General features: G+C 36.4%; 1 pseudogene; it reads right to left on the bottom strand.

Annotated features, from left to right (window-relative positions):
- Positions 1-7,913: 7,913 nt before the first annotated feature.
- LOC140532025 (glyceraldehyde-3-phosphate dehydrogenase-like) lies at positions 7,914-12,663 on the bottom strand (annotated as a pseudogene).
- Between the last annotated feature and the right edge of the window lie 4,867 nt (positions 12,664-17,530).

The following is a 17,530-nucleotide window of genomic DNA, read 5'->3' as shown; positions in this document are numbered from 1 at the left end:
TGGAGAAACTGATGATATGAGGAAATAAATATAGGAAAGACTGGGCATGCATATGGTGTGTTTTATTTCTTCAGACCAAGAATAGCAGCAACATAAGGGAGCCAGTTTTTCCTCACCATGAAACTCTGGGGACATTGACTTGAAAGGCTAGAATGTTTGATAAGCAGTAATAAATTCAGTAGCAGCTCATTTGGGAGCTTTGCAGGCAGCCCACCTATCTGAGCACAGGATGCCTGTGTCCCTGTTCATGTTCTGGGAGAAGTAGAAACTACAGTGGGTTATGGGGTCAGGGAGTTTAAAATAGGGTCATATTTCAATAGACAGTGGTTAGAAATGTTCAGTGCTCCTATTGTACTATTCATAGGATGATTAGAATATACATGTGTTTGGACATGAGTCCTGGATGTTCCAAAATGAAAACATTGGAGAAGGTCAAGAAAGAGTGGATCATAGTCTCAAGGTCAGAGAAAAGCCACTGTGTGTTGGTTTTGTCATTGTCTCCACTGTGGATTGCCAAGATATTTAACTCAGCTGTGATCATGGTTATGGAAAAAAAAAGATTTACACTTTGTCCACGCTAGGGGTAAGGGAAAGGGTTGTGGAGAAGGATCTGTTAAACATCAGGAGGCAAATATATTCAAGGCATGGACTGAAATGAAACTGAGTGTGATTGTCATAAGCTCCAAAAGTAATACCGTGAAGAGCCCGTGACAAATCTGTCCAAATATGTCAACCAGCATACTAAAAAAGCAGAGATATCACCTTGCCAACAAAGGTCTGTATAATCACAGCTATGGTTTTGTTTTTTTTTTTTTTTCTCAGTAGTAATATATGGCTTTTAGAATTGTACTATAAGGAAAGCTGAGTGCTGCAGAATCAACATTTTTGAGTTGTGGTGCTAGAGTAGACTTTTATGAGTCTCTTGGACAGCAAGGAGATCAAATCAGTGAATACTTAAAGAAACTAATGTAGGGTAGCCACTAGAAGGTCAAATGCTGGAAATGAAGCTTAAATTATTTGGTTACATCATGAGAAAGAAGGTGGGACTCATTGGAAAAGACTAATGTTGGGAAAGATTGATGACAAAAGGAGGTGGGAATGGCAGTGTTGGAAATGGATAAATAATACCATGAAAATAATTGACATGAACTTGGACAGGCTTAAAGAGATAATGGAGGATAAAAATGCCTCATATGCTGTGGTCCATGAAATAACAAAAAGTCTGACTTGAATAAACAATAAAAGAAAGAAAAGGCTATAGAAACCAAGAACAAAAAGTTTTAGAAGAAAGTATATCCCTGAGCAGGGAAGGCTGTTGCGAAAGAGAGCCTATTGAGGAATTCAATACAGGGGGTGACTATTCTCTAAGAACTGTTTCTATAGTTCCCCCATGTTCTTCCATTTGTATCTATTTCATCCTTGGAGAAAATAGAAGAAAGACAGAAAGAGGAAAAAATCTAAGAATTCATAGATTGTCATTGGTGGCAGTAAGTGAAGCAAGCCCCAGTTATAGGTGGTTTGAGTGATTATACAGTCTTCCCCATCCCACATACACACCATAGAAGAAGCATCATGATCGTTCTTTGATCCTGAGATTTGTGGCAAAAGGTGGTATTGACTAAATACTTCCACTGCCATTCATATATTTGACATTTAATCATTGACCAAAACAGATATTATCTGGAAGAGATACATCTAGTACTATTCTCTATCCTGAACTCTAGTCTCATACCAACAGCTGAATGCAGGACTTTTAAGCATGTCTTTTAAGCATGAAAACTTAACATATCCAAAACAAAATGTGTTATCTGTCTCATCCATCCACCTCCCCCACACATAAAAAATTTACTCCTTCTTTGATATCTTCTATTATTGTTAGGTATACCATTCTCTATTAGTTCTCCAGAATCATAAACTGGATGTCATCTTCTACTACACACATTTTAACCCCATGGATTCAAAAAGGAAGCTAGGTGGTACTGTAGATAGAGGGCAGGGCCTGAAGTGGTTATAGCCTGAGTTCAAATCTGACCTCAGACACTAATTAGATGAATGACCCTGGACAGGTTATTTAACCTTTTCTCTCTTAGTTTCATCATCTGAATGAATTAGCTCAGAAGGAGAGGGCAAAATCACTCCAGTACATTTGCCAAAAAAGCCCAAGTTGGATCACAAAGAGACAGATACAGCTAAAAGGCTGAAAAACAAAATCTAATAGGGCACCAAATCTGGTTAATTTTATGTCCACAACATTTCTCATATCAAACTCCTTCCTCTCAACTCACAAAGGCAGTATCCTTTTGCAATCCTGCAATTTTCTTGTCCAGACTTCCCTAAAATCCTTCTAATTAATCTTCCTGACTCAGATCTCTTCCAACTCAAATCTATCTTCCCTTTAGCAAAAAAGTGATTTTTCCTTAAGTATAGCTCCAACCACATTAGTGTCCTATTAACTAAATCTTACTAATTCCTTACTCTCCAAAACTAGCTTGTATCCAATTTTAAAAAACATATATTCACATGTTATCTTATTAGAATATCAATCTCTTGATTGCAAAGACTTTTTAATGTTCTTTTTGTGTTTTTTGTTTGTTTTCCTATCCTTAAGGTTTAGTACAGTGCATGGGTACATAGTAGAAACTTAACAAGTTCCTATTGATTGATTGATTGACCTATATAATGGTAAAATTTATTCTTGCAATTCACGAGCAGAAGCCATAGGGAAACAATTTAAATAAGTATAAGAAAAAGCTTTCTAACTATTAGGGGTACAACAAAATTAAGTATGCTCTTACATTAAGTACTATGTTTCCCATACTCAAGGTCTCCAAATAGAAATTCTTGCAACAGGTGGAAATTTGGAAAAGACAAACTTTAAGGTCTGTTTCAACTGTAAACTTCCATTATCTTTATTTCTGAATAACAAAGTTTAAATTTCAAATTAAATTTCAACCCATTATAATTTTCCTTCCAAAATTTAGTTTATATTATATAAAACTTGTAAAACAGCTTTGTGTATCCATGCAGTATCATTCTCTGCAGTACTGAATTTAGTATTTAAGCTTACATTAGCACTTATCTAATTGAAGTAACCAACAAATGTAAGGTAATGTTTTTTTGGAATGAAAAATTCATATTCATGAAAAGAGTTTCAAATTCTGACACAAAGTTTATTAGTTATTGTAATTCATGACATGAATTGTAATTAGAACATCAAAATTACATAAATGCAGTGTTGGATATGTATGAATTGAATAGAATTCATTTGATACTCTGGACCCTGGCAGCAATCATAAATTTCAGAAAAAAAAAATGCGGGGCCACAAAATACAAAATACTAAATGACAAAATTCAGCAATTCAGTCAGGGAAAAAAGTATTCTGCAAGCCATCAGGAGAAAGGTTCTCAAATACAAAGGAAAAGGTATTAAAATAATCCAAAATTATTCTGCACCTTGGAGAGAAAGGAGGAAAAGGGATTTCCAGTTCTGGGATCCAAGATGGCGAGTGATAGGTAAGTGTTATCTCTCTCTCCCTGTTGTCCTTGACCAGCCCAGAGATTACCTCCCCAGAAAAAAAGCCTGAAACAGTGGGAGCAGCAGGAGGAGTAAACAGACTCTGAGCCCAGGAGGCTAGAAGGATCCCTAAGAAGGGTTCCTCTTGCTGAGACTAAAGGGGACAGTGCAGGATGAGAGCTGTCCCAGACAGTCCCACCTCAACAAACTGAGAGAAGATCTTGAACCCCAGGGGGTGAAGAAAGTAACTGCCAATACCGGGACCCCAGGCATGCCTCAGCACCCCAATGGAATCTGGAAGACACTAGCACAGAAAGCTGAACTTGCCCATGCTGTAGCTCAGCAGAGGCGCCTCCTGGCATCCAGACCACCCTTCCCCCGAACTTAACAAGTTACCTTCAGGGTAATTGCAGGGAAATCCAAAAACACCTAACCAGCCTCTGCTTTCAAACACCAGCCAGTTCAGAAACAGGTAAGCTGCAGCATTTGATTTCTATCAGAAAGAACCAGAGGCCACAACACATAAAGCCTCAAGTTTTAGGCACAAGAACTGTGGAACAGAGCTCCCTGTGCCACACATGCAGAGATCTACCTTAAAAGCCAGGAAAAGGGTTATTATCATGAGTAAAAAGCAAAGTAGAAAAGAAAAGACCATAGAATCTTTCTATGGAGATAAGGACCAAAACACAAATACCAAAGAGGTCAGCATTGAGACTGCACTCCCATCTGAAACCTCAGAAGGGAATATGAACTGGTTGGAAGCACAAAGAGCCTTCTTGGAAGAGCTGTGGAAGGATTTTAAAACCCAAATTAGAGAAATAGAAGAAAAATTGACCAATGATTTTAAAAATAGGAAAAAAACATTCACTGATGAGAACAGCTCCTTAAAAAAGGAAAATTGGGCAAATGGAAATGGAAGTAACAAAACCTAACTGGTGAAAATAACTCCTTAAAAGGAACAATTGGACAGATAGAAAAGGAGATGCAAAAGTTAACTGAAGAAAACAATTTGATAAGAAATAGAATTGGGCAAGTAGAAACTAATGAATCTATGAGACATCAAGAATCAGTCAAACAGAATCTAAAGAATGAAAAGATAGAAGAAAATGTAAAATATCTGATTGGAAAAACAACTGACCTGGAAAATAAATCCAGGAGAGAAAAATCTAAGAATTATTGGTCTACCAGAAAGCCATGATGAAAAAAAAAGAGCCTGAATAATAGAAAAAGGAGGAAGAAATGGTAAACTATATTCTGAAGAAAATTGGAGCTCAGGATACAGCCCAGGTTGACCTAGTCTATGTATAGGTATAGGTGTATGTGTATGTGTGTGTATGTGTGCATATATATATATATATATATGTATATGTATGTGTGCATATATGTATACACATGTATATATGTGCAAGTATGTATATTCATACATGTGTATGTGTGTATTATGTACATGTATATGTTCTGCGGTTGTTTTGTTCATCATTTGTTGCCAAAGAAGACCATGACATCAGAGAAATGATGACTTGCCTTTGACTTTGTTTTGAGTGAAGGAGGGCTGTTCAAGGTCACCAGCATCATTTTCTCCTCCTGAACAATCTGGATACAATGATCAGGTATTCATCAGGATGACTGGAGAAGGCCCAGAATGCATTGGGAGACCTTGGTTCCCTTAAGACCAAGGCCTATTGAGGTACTCACTTAGGGTGAGGTAATGTGTGTATATGTGTGTATATGTATGTATATATGTGTACATGCATATATACACACACCCACACACATGAATACATATATGTATGCACCTAAATATGAATGTGCATAATACACATATGCATAATTATATATACATATATACATACATACATGTGTATTATACATATATATGTTTGTGTGTGTATAAAAGAAAAGCAGAAGACATTATAGGCTTTTTCAAACACTTTAAAGAATAGAATTTAGGAGGGATATATAAATTCAGTCAGCAACAGCAACAGGGGGAGAACAGAAAAACCAGTAAGAGATTTCCTTCTAAAGGGATACAAGGAAACAGGAGTGAAGTTGGAGGCAGCAGGGAGAATTACATACAAAACCTGATGAAACTCTGCTTATAGGTGAATGCTTCTTTTATAGACCTACATTACAACATGGGAAGGAATATGAAAGGAGTGGGGCAGGGGGGAGAAGTAACGAGATAGAAAGGAGTGGATGACAAATCAGAATAGCACTAGAAGAATGATGACCTCTGTGGTCTCAGAAAGCAAAAGCCTAGAAGGGATGAAAGTGGAGGCAGGGATGTGATTGAAAAGTGGTGGAAAAGTTAGGCGGACAACTTCAAAAGTGTCCCACTGATGAACGGATGCTCCTTTGGGTAAAGGGAGATGAGAATTTTATGCTGGGTAAGGCCTGGAGGGTTTAGTCTCTCAAAAGTCTACTTGTCCTGAGAGGTGGGAGTTGAATCCCCCCAGAGGCAAGATAGCACCTGGAGGAGTGGTAGAGCATGGACAGAAAGAGGTTTTCAAGTAAATGAAGAAAAACACATTAAAAGGAAAAAAAAATCAGAAGATTTAGATCAGTGGGAAAGTGGAGAAGAGGAGGGAGAAGCAAGCTGGGATACTGATTTAAGTGTCAATGGATGGGTCAGGAAGTTGACAGACCTATGTGTCCCAGTAAAGTTTAATATTAGTTAATCATAGCAGCAGAGAAGCAGCTTCTAGAAGCATTAAGATCTTTATATCTTGAGAGTTGGTCTTGACATTTGCAATGGCAAAAGGCAGGTCCACAACTTCTTCCCTCTATTCTTTCCAACCATCTCTCCCTTTTCCACTCCCACTTCCTATGAGGTAAGTTAGGTTCCCATACTTAATTGATTATGCTATTTCCTAGTTGAGTCAAATCTGATTAGAGTAAGGTTCAAACAATGCTCATCTCCCTCCTATCTTTCCTTCCCCTATAATAGGTCTTTGCACATCTTCATGTGATGTAATTTACCCCTTTCTGCCTACTCCTTTCTTCTTCTCCCATTGCAGTCTCTTTTCGCCAGTTAATTAGATTTTTTTAATCATCACATTACATACCCACACCCTCTGTCCATGTATTTATGTATCCCTTCCAAATGCCGTAACAAACATACAGTTCTCAAGAGTTACAAGTATCATTTTCCCATGTAGGGATGTACACAGTTTGCCTTTATTTTTTGCCTTTCCTAGTTATCTCTTTAGGCCTCTCGTGTACTGTATCTGAAGATCAAAATTTCCATTGAGTTCTGGTCTTTTCATCAGGAAAGTTTGGAAGTCCCCCATTTCATTTAATGTTCTCCTCCCGTGAAAGAGTAAAAGCTCTTCCTTGCATGCCTCTTTTATGTGAGAAAAGTTTCCCTCTTCTACATCACCCTTACCCTCTAAGTAAACTTTTTATTAACTGACCTAATAATGATACATTTCTTAGGCATTACGTGCATCATTTTCTCACATAGTAAACAGTTTAACATTATTCCTTATGATTTCTCTTTCATGTTTAACCTTTTTTATGTTTCTCTTGAGTATTGTGTTTGAACGTCAAATTGTCTATTCAACTCTGGTCTTTTCATTAGGAATGCTTGAAAGTCTTCTGTTTCATTAAATATCATTTCCCCTCCTAAGGATTACACTCAGCTTTGCTGGGAAACATAATTTTGGTTGTAATCCTACCTCATTATCCTTCTTTAATATAATATCCCACACTCTGTGCTCCTTTATCATGGAAGCCACTGAATCTTATGCAATCCTTACTGTGGTTCCACTATATTGGAATAATTTCTTTCATGAAATATTTTCATTTTAATATTGAAGCTCTGGAATTTCACTATTCTATTCCTGGGAGCTTTCATTTTGGGATTTCTTTCAGAAGATAATTTAGTAGATTCTTCCAATTTCCATTTTATCCTCTGAATCTAAGCTATTGTGGAAATTTTCCCTGAAAAATTCTTGAAATATGATGTCTAAATTCTTCTTTAATCCAGATTTTCAGTTAATACAATGATTCTTAAATTATCTTTGCTCAATCTGTTGTCTAAATCAATTGTTCTTTCTGGTAAAATATTTCAAATTTTCTTCTTTGTTTTCATTTTTTTAACTTTCTTTTATTGTTTCTTGATATCTCATGGAGTTATTAGGTTCCACTTGCCCGATTTTAATTTTATTCTTCAATGAATTTTTGTACTACTTTTTCCATTTTACTGATTCTAACTTTTTTTCACTCAGTGTAGTGACTTTTTGATGGTACACAATACAGGACTCTAGGTTTCTCTCCCTTACTACAGGGTGCTTGAGACAAGGATGTGAATGAGATATGGGATCCTTAGAATAGGAATGTAGGCTCCCCAGTAGTGGATCTCTTTTTCTGTTGTTTTGTCTAGGTACGGCTTTCCATTTTACTCCTTGGAGGGCATGTAGACCATGAGGTCTACTACACAATTACTATAACCATACTCATTGTTGTACCAAGAAATGAGCTTGATAAAATAGTCATTAAGGGCAATGGCAGAGCCAGCATCAAAGGTAGAAGAGTAGGTGTTGCTATTAAAATCACAAGATACAACCTGGTCCTCTGTGTAGCCCAAGATGCTTTCCAATGATCTCTTTGATGCCTGCCTCACCACTTTCTTAATATTATCATATTTGGTGGATTTCTCCAGGAAGCAGGTCAAATCCACAACAGATACATTGAGAGTAGCAACATAAAAGGCCATCCCTGTGAGCTTCCCATTCAGCTCAGGTATGACCTTGCCTACACCCTTAGCAGTACCAGTGGAAGCAGGGATGATGTTTTGGGCAGCACTATGCCCATCATACCACAGCTCATGTGATGACAATCAAATTAGAATTAGTTGATATTTTTGTTTTTCTAAAAGTGCCTCTGAATGAATAATGTGATTAAAGAAGATCTTCCTCACTCATTGATGGCCCTACCCACTGAGGGAAGCTTGATTAAGGGTGCTGTTTTGTAGGAGAGTTCCAAGTACCTTGTTTTTCCATTGAGGCACTGGATCAGAGGGTTATGCCATCTGGCTCTGAAAAGTGTATAAATACTCTGAGGATGAGGCTTTGCTTTGGGGATTACATGTGGGAAGTGTTTGTTTGACCAGGAGGACTCTGACAACCTGGTAAGGAGTCCCCAGGCTTGGAAAATCCAGATTTCAGGGCTTCCCTCTCTGGTAACTATGGTCAGACAGTTAGACCTGTCTGTTGATGGTCAGGCAGAGGAAGCCACATCTGTTGACTTTTGATTTCTCTGTATCTTTTTTCTTTGAAGTTCAGGGTGCTGACTCCCCTCAACTAGGTGAATGATATATGTGCTTGATTAAAGGAATGATACATGTGATAATTAAAATGATTGTTAACCCTTCAAAAATTTCCTTTCCTTTTATGAATGCAGATCTAAGCAGGCCCCCCATGTATGTTGGGGTGCTTACTGTTACAGCTTACTAGTCTTATCATCTACTGTCTTCTGAGTAGCAGTAATGGCATGTCTGTAGTCATGAGTCCTTCCACAATGCCAAAGTTGTCAAGAATTACCTTGACCAGGAGGGCCAAGCAGTTGGTAGTGCAAGAAACATAACTGGAAATCTTAAGGGAATTATCATATTTCTCATGGTTCCCTCCCATCATGAATATTGGGGCATCAGACATGATGACTCTCTTGGCTCCACCCTTCAAGTCAGCCCCAGCCTTTTCTATGGTGGTAAAGACTCGAGCAGACTCTACAACATACTCAGTTCCAACATCTCCCACTTTGATATTGGTGGGATTCTGCTCCTAGAAGAAAGTAATGGCTTTTCCATTGAACACCAGCTTTCCATTTTCAGCTTTGATAGTGCCCTTGAATTTGCCATGGGTGGAGTCTTATTGAAACATATAAACTGTATAGTTGAGATCAATGAAGGGGTCATTGCTGGCCATATGTCTATTCCACCTTCAGTATAAGCAGCCCTGGTCACCAGGCACTCAATACGGCCAAATCTGTTGACTCCAACCTTCAATATTTTGTTTCACAAATGGGACTGAAGCACCAGAACTTGGCACTGAGCTGAGGAGAAAAGGGAAAGCCTTATTCTATCTTGTAACAAGTTCTTCCCTATTATAGATTTTTGTGCCTCTTTTACCATTTGCACGTTCTGCTCTTTTAGTTATTATTTTCTACAACATTTTTGTGCCTTTTTTTTAAACTAAACATCATTTTCTTTTCTTACTTGTCTTTCTTCAATCTCATTTCTTTCCTCATTTTTCCTCAGTCATTTTTATTTCATTCCTTAAATATTCCAAAAATTCTTATTGGGTTCGAGTCAAATTAACTTTTTACTTTGATTTTTTTTTTGGTAGCTATTTTCACAAAGTTTCTTCTGAGCTTACGACTTGTTTTACAACTTGGTCTTCACTATCACCATAGTAGGATTTTTATGATCAAATTACCTCTCCCTCCCTCTCTCTCTCTCTCTCTCTCTCTCTCTCTCTCTCTCTCTCTCTCTCTCTCTCTCTCTCTCTCTCTCTCTCTCTCTTTTGTTTTGCTTATTTTTATAGGCTGTAATCCCTAGATGGGAGGGAGATTCTTTTCCAAAAGGTTCAAAGATTCATGTTTTGCTTTGTTTTTCACACTGTGATTTTCAGAGCTAGTTCTGGGAATCTGTTAAGTTTTTTTATGCTTTCAAAGTGGTATGATCTTGGGAAAGGTATGGTCACTCCTTTCCTAAACTGAACTCTGGTCTTTATCCATGAAGAACCCCTGCTCTCACAAGCTGTAGTGCTCTTTTTGCCTTGGTACAGTGACCAGGGCCCCTGTTCTTTTTGTCATGGATGCCCCAGCACTCCTTTTCTCCTGTGACTTAGACATGTATGACTATACCCAAAGGCCTACGAAAATGTTCATACCCTCTGACCCAGCAATGCTGTTTAAGAACTCTATTCCCCAAGAGACCGTTAAAATGGGAAAGGGTCCTAAATGTACAAAAATATTTATAGCAACACTCTTTTTGGTGGTCAAAAACTGGAAATTAATTGGGGAATGGCTAAATAAATTGTGGTATGTGAATGTAATGGAATACTATTGTGCTGTAAGAAATGATGAACAGAAGAACTTCAGAGAGGCCTGGAAAGACTTACATGAACTGATGCTGAGCGAAAGGAGCAGAACCAGGAGAACTTTATACACAGCAACAATCACAGTGTGTAAGGATTTTTTTCTGGTACACTTAGAACTTTATTACAATGCAAGGACTTAAAATATTCCCAAGGGTCTTTTAAGGCAAAATGCCTTCCACATCCAAAGAAAGTACTATGGAATTCGATAGCAGATTGTAGCAGATCATTTTCCTTTGTATTACATTTTGGTTTGTTTTATGATTTCTCCCATTCATTTTAATTCTTCTATGCAACATGACTAAGGTGAAAATGTATTTAATAGGAATGTGTGTTTAAAACCTATATAAAATTGTATGCCAACTTCAGGAGGGAGGAGGGAAAGAAAGAGGGAGGTGGAGTAGGAAAAAATCTAAGTTATATGGAAGTGATTGTAGAAAACTGAAAACAAATAAATGAATAATAATTATAAATATGAGAAAAAAAAGACTTAGACATGTGTGTGCGCAACAGAGTTGCTAATCAGCACCATTTGTAACCTGTAGAAGCAAAGGGTCCCTCTAATTTCTTTTTTACCAGTGGTCTAACGCCTTTATCTGGGTTGAGAGCTCCTGAAGCTGCTGTTGCTGCTGCTATTGTGGCTTCTATTGCTTCAGCTGCCTCTGAAGCCACAGACTTCTCCTATCATCCTCTTATGTTTTTCTAGGTCAAAAAAGTCTTTCCCTGACCATGTATTGATGTTACCACTGCAGAATGTGGGTTCATTATTATTTTAAAGTTGTTTGGAAGTGTATTTTGGGAGAGTTCAGCAGAGTGGCTTCCCATAATCCACCAGCTTGTCTCTGCACAATCTTCTTGAAGTTTAACTGTTGGGATTAGGAGAAATGACCAAAAGTAGACCAAGAATGATTAACTTAGTCAAAGGAGTTTCACCTAGCAGAATAAATCTGTCAAATATTCAATGGATACCTTTGTTGAATATCTATCTCTTGGTGTGACTATATACATATATGGATATGGATATGGATATATATATATATATAAATATGCATATATGTGTATATGTTGATAGATATATACTATTAATACTTAAATGATCTGAGTGTTTTGTTTTATTCCAATATAAGTATTAAATTGGATTGGATTGGCCTGAATCTCGTCCAGCCCAGAATACACTCAGAGTGATCTTTGGTCTTTTTTATTAACTAGTCAATTTCTCTGGGGTGTGATGTTCTTATTGTAAAATGATGGAGTTGTACTAGATGGTTTCTGAGGTCCCTTTCAGTTCAAGACTTATGTATTAGGTCTTTATTGACATTCAGATGAAAATATGGTTATTTTGCCTTTGAGATGAACTTTAAACCAATGGCATAAATAGGTATGAGATACAAATCAGAGAAAACAATTCTGTGAACATATTTTTTTCCTATACTATCATATACAGCAGGGATGAGAGAACGAAAGGAGCAACCTATTTATTTTGGAGATGCTATGAGAATTCATAAATCAAATGTGCATTAGTCTAGATGATTTTTGAGGTTCTATATGTGGACAAAATGTGATTTCTATGAATTGCAAGCAAAACCAGACTAGGATTCAATTCAACAAGATTTTATTTAACACTTACTATGTGCTAGGTAAAGATTTACAAAAGACAAAAAATAAGACATTGCTTCCCCTCAAGGACCTTACAGTCTTTTGAGATGTATCTTTTGAAGTAAAGGTTTTGTTTGTGTAGCTGTTTTGATTTAAAAAAAAAATTAAGTCAGTTAAATCAACAAGTTTTGCTTCTATGGAAAGATAACTTTAACTACAACAAGGTTATTATCCCCTGACTACAAGTTAATTGATCTTTTCTTTTCATTGTCCTTTTAAACTAAACTCTAAAACTTAGTCTTGTTCCTTGTGAAAAAGGGATTGGTTCACTTTCAAATGAATTCCCTTTCAAAGGAAATCTATTTTCCTCAAACTTTAAGCTACATATGTTTTTTTAAATCAAAGCATTACCCATGCAGATAAGAACCACTTTCTGATAAGTTTAAAATTCATCATGGGAGCAACAACAACAATAAAATGTAGCAAATATCTTTGGAATTTTTTTTTATGTTTTTGTTCTTTTGTTCAAATTCAAAAGAAAAATATATAAATATATATATATATATTTCATACACATGTATGTGTCTGTATGTGTGTATACATATATATGTATATGTGTATATATATACATATACACACACAGTTGTATACATTTGTGCTTTCATTGCTCTATGTAGGAAACTTCTGATGATAAACTCTACCAATTGATATAGGCAGCTTGGACATTGAGAGTGAAGTAACTTAACCAGTTTCACATGAACTACATATGTAATTGAATGTTCTTGACTCCAAACTTTGTTCTTTATAAGTGATGCAATTGTTGCCGCTCTGAAAAATTCTATTATTCTCCTTGTTTTCAAATTTCAAGAGAAATTCTTCTATATCTTGAACTCCACTGGTTTTCAAATGTCAATTAAAAAGATTTTTTTTACAGAGACCCATAAACTGAAATAAATGGGGCCACATAATGTAAGTAATAGAACATTAACTATGCCTTCTCACTTGAGATAGTATGACTTCAGAACATATCATCTCAATGGGATGTGTGTTAATGTCTGAAATAAACAGGAATTCAGTACTGTAACATTCAACTTCTAAGTAGTAGAAAGAAGGTTAAACAAGGACTTTGCCTTCTTTGGAACTGAGTAGTTAAAACTATTTAGAAAGCATCTTGGAACTCTAAAATATGTCCATTTTGCTTTATAAAACTTTTGTTACCTAATATTTTTTTTAAAATACAGGTTTTAAAATGTCTGGTATATATGATACACTTTGGGGGAACCAAGTATTTTTCAATTCATTCTGCAGAAATATTTTCTGCTTGGCCTGGACATAATAAATCTTTCTTTCCCCCTTTACTTATTGCAAAATATTTCTGGTTGATGCCAAGACAGGTGTGGCATTTTTATTGAGATGTGTGTTACAGTTTTGCTTGCTTCTCTGGTTGCTGTTCCATGCTATATCAAGATTAGCTGTCCAACTTCAACAAGTATGTACTGATTTGAGACCCTACACTTCTTGTTCTGAACAATATCTAAGCTCTTTCTTACAAAAGTAAATTGCTCAATTGCTTCAAAGTGATTGTAAGTGAGAGAGGGAACATCTCAGTCATTATGTGCTCAGCCATGTCTTACCTAGGTGTTTGGATTTGCATTAGTGCTGGTTAGTCTGTGATGTGTGTTAATTTAGAAATATAAATGCTGTCCGAATGCAGTACCTTAATTGAATAGCATCATGGGACTGAACTCATAGTCTATTGATCCATAAGAGTGAATACTACCCACTGAGCCACTGTTACATGAGGCTAAGCCACATTTTCATATAATGGATTTTGTAATGGCTCCCATTTTGAATATAGGATATTACCAAGACAAGACTTAAATTGCATATTTATAATTTGAAAGAAATGATACGTAGCAATAGATAAGTAGGTGTGTTCCTGTCTTATACTCCATTAAGCCACAAGTTTCTCCAATCATAATGATACTTAGTAATTGTACTTTCATCTACCCTCAGAGGTGGTGCCTCTGGAAATGATGTTACAGCTTTGGAAAGGACAACTGGCTGATGCTTAGATGGGAGTTATGAGTATTTCATCCTGGATTCATGGAACAGCATTGTGAATTGTAGAAGTTCAAGTAAATTCAAATGGGAAAGCTTATTTTTTTCTTCCCCCACATAGCACATTCTTCATCTAGAGATACTAGCCAACAAAGAATATCCTTTTCTTAGGTACCCCTGCCCCGCTGTTGTTTTTTTTTCGTCTTGCTTCAACATGGAGTTATTTTATCTTTCCTCTGCCACTTGATTCACAAAACTATATTTTTCTGCAGGACAAAAATGCTTGATTGGTTTTTTTTTTGTTTGTTTTCATTTCGTGTCTTAAAAATCCACATGCAATTATTCTACCCCAAGGAAACCAGAGAGGCATTTTGACTTTCTATCTGCTATTTATTACTTAAATGACCTAACTGATCCATGCCATATTTCTATCATACATTTCCTCAGTGATATCTTTCCTTGTACAAGCTGATCATGTGACCTTTTGTAACAGAAAGTATCTTGACTCAAATAGGGGAGACGGCTATCACAGATTTTTAGATCTGCATTTATAAAAGGAAAGGAGGGGTCAAAAAATCACTTTAATCAAGCACATGTATCATTCACTTATTTGAGCAGAAAAAGTTAGTGCCCTGAATTTTAGAGAAAATACAGAGAAATCTAAATCAACAGACAGGGCTTCCAAATTGTCTGACATTAAGCAATACATATTCACAAATCAACAGACAGATGCAACTGCCTAACCATATATACATAATTATCAGAGAGGGAAGCACCAACATCTGGTTTTCAAAATTGAGGGGGGGGTTACTTAGTGACTTCCCAGAGTCTTGTCTGGCCAAACACTTCCAATCAGTAAACCTAAAAGTAAAACCTCACCCTCAGAATATTTACAATTTTTTTTGAACCAGAGGGTATCACAACCCTTGAGAATCAGTGTCTCATTAACAAAAGATTTCTACAAATCTTCCCAGGCCCATTAATGGGTGGGGAAGATCCTTAATCACATTAAAATAACTAACAATACAAATACTGTTTCTAGTTGAAGAAACTCTTGTTTCTGTATTTTACTCCTAGTAAAGACTCTTGCTTGATAAAGTAAAATTCAAACACAACCCCTAGATTATACCAAAACAAAAACAGCAAAAGCTCCTACTTTGCTTGCCATCACACCTTGCTCCTTAATCTCTCAGTTCTCTGCATAACTCTCTCATGCTATTGAGTTATAATAGATAAATTATGAAAGTACTGGTGGAAGTCTTCTTCCTGTATGACTCTCCTATATGAATCAAAGCTCAATCCCTACCCCTATCCCTATCCCTAGCAGTTGTTGAACTCAAGTCATTGTCATTATCAGGAACATTCTATACCATACTAGAGCAGTTAGGTGGTACAATGAGTGCTGGTTTTGGACTCATCTTCCTGAGGTAACATCTGGCATCCAACACTTACTAACTGTGCAACTCTTGGCAAATCTCTTAATCATCTTTTCCTCAGTTTTCTCATCTGTAAAATGAACTGAAGGAAATAGAAAAACACTCTAGCAGTATCTATATCAAAAAGAAAAAAAAACACAAAATGGAGTCATACAGAATCATGACTAAAAACAACTGAACAACAAAGAGTAAACACAGCTCAATCTTGTATACTGTTCATCTCCCCATTGTCCTTTGTCTCCATTGTCCATAATTTTAATTTCTGAGAGATTGCAGTGTTTCAAGATTTAGAATTTATGGTCCCAAAGTTTAGCTGTTTATCAGCTATTTTACATTTCTATTCACCTAGTCTCTAAGAGCCAGTTTTATGGGGGAAAAAACTGCCACTATTGATTTGTTTCTTATATGTTTCATTTTCCCAAAGGGGAGAAAGACAGAGAGACAGACAGACAGAGACAAACAGACACAGAGACAGGTGGACAGAGAGACAGAGACAGAGAGATAAGGGATGAGAGTCTATGGTCAACAAAATACACATGAGGGAGAAAGACTAGATTTCAAAACCAAGATATATAATTGTCTTCAGAACAGCTGGGAACATTCTTAGCATGGGGGCTCTGAGCCAGAGAGAAAAGAGATCTTTTTGACTTGTATTTTCATAGCTTTGCAAAAACAGAGAAGAACAAATGTATTCTGACATCTTTGACATAAAATGAGCTCAGAAACCAAGTGGAAGATACATTTGGTACTTTATGCAAGGTGGTGCCTCAGGCATTTTTCTCTCTCCCAATGACAATTTTAAAAAGCATCCTAGCTGAAGATATTGAATAAGAACTATCATGGCTAAAGAGAAGAGTTGAAAAATAGTGGTACCAACCACTACAGGGTGAGGTCCAACCAAAGGGGAATAACTTTAATTTCTCAGTCAAACACCTTCTACTATACTCCCTGTTGGAAGCACACCAGAACCACCACTAGATTTGAGTCAAACTGATCTATAGACAACAAAAAAAGGATTTATTGAACTATATCATCAAGTTAACTAAGAGGACATTTCTTACCTTTTGGAAAAACTCACATTAATTGTGATGGTTTTGTTTTTCTTGCTTCTTTGGACTTTCAGATATTATAAAATTGTATTTTTTCAATGGTATATATCTACATTTCAATTATTCAATAATGCAAGTGAACATAAAAATTAGAGTAATGTAATTAATAGTGTTTATTAAAAGAAGACTTTATAGCTTAAAAATATGTGTGAGATTCTCTTGCATCTTTAAATCTACCCTTTGAAATATTTAATTCAATATTTCTACTCTAATTTTATGACATGAAAACTGAAGCACAAATTCAACCTGCTCTGTAGAATGTCAAAGATGATACTGAAGAGTCTTCTGGATCTAATATTGGTTTTTCTGGTGACTAATAAATGACCAAACTTAGTGGAACTCCAATCTAGGTTTTCAGACTTCAAGTCTAATACAATATATACTATGCCACATTTTTGTTCAGTCATTTCAGTCATGTTCAACTTTTCATGACTCCATTTGGGGTTTTCTTTGCAAAAATACTGGAGTGGTTTGCCATTTCCTTCTCTAACTCATTTTACAGATGAGGAAACTGAGTTAACAGGATTAAGTGACTTGCTGAGGGTCAGATAGTTAGTAAGTGTCTGAGGTCAGATTTGAACTCAGGAAGATAATCTTCCAAACTCCAAACTTGATGCTCTATCTACTCTTCCACCTAGCTGCCCTTATGCCACAAGTATGGCCTTCTTTACATTTCTGTATTAGCTTGACACATTTTTCTCTATCCCTGTTTTT

This window comes from Notamacropus eugenii, chromosome 3 (genome assembly GCF_028372415.1).
Source record: "Notamacropus eugenii isolate mMacEug1 chromosome 3, mMacEug1.pri_v2, whole genome shotgun sequence".
NCBI lineage: Eukaryota > Metazoa > Chordata > Mammalia > Diprotodontia > Macropodidae > Notamacropus > Notamacropus eugenii.
This window is presented reverse-complemented; position numbering and strand designations above follow the sequence as displayed.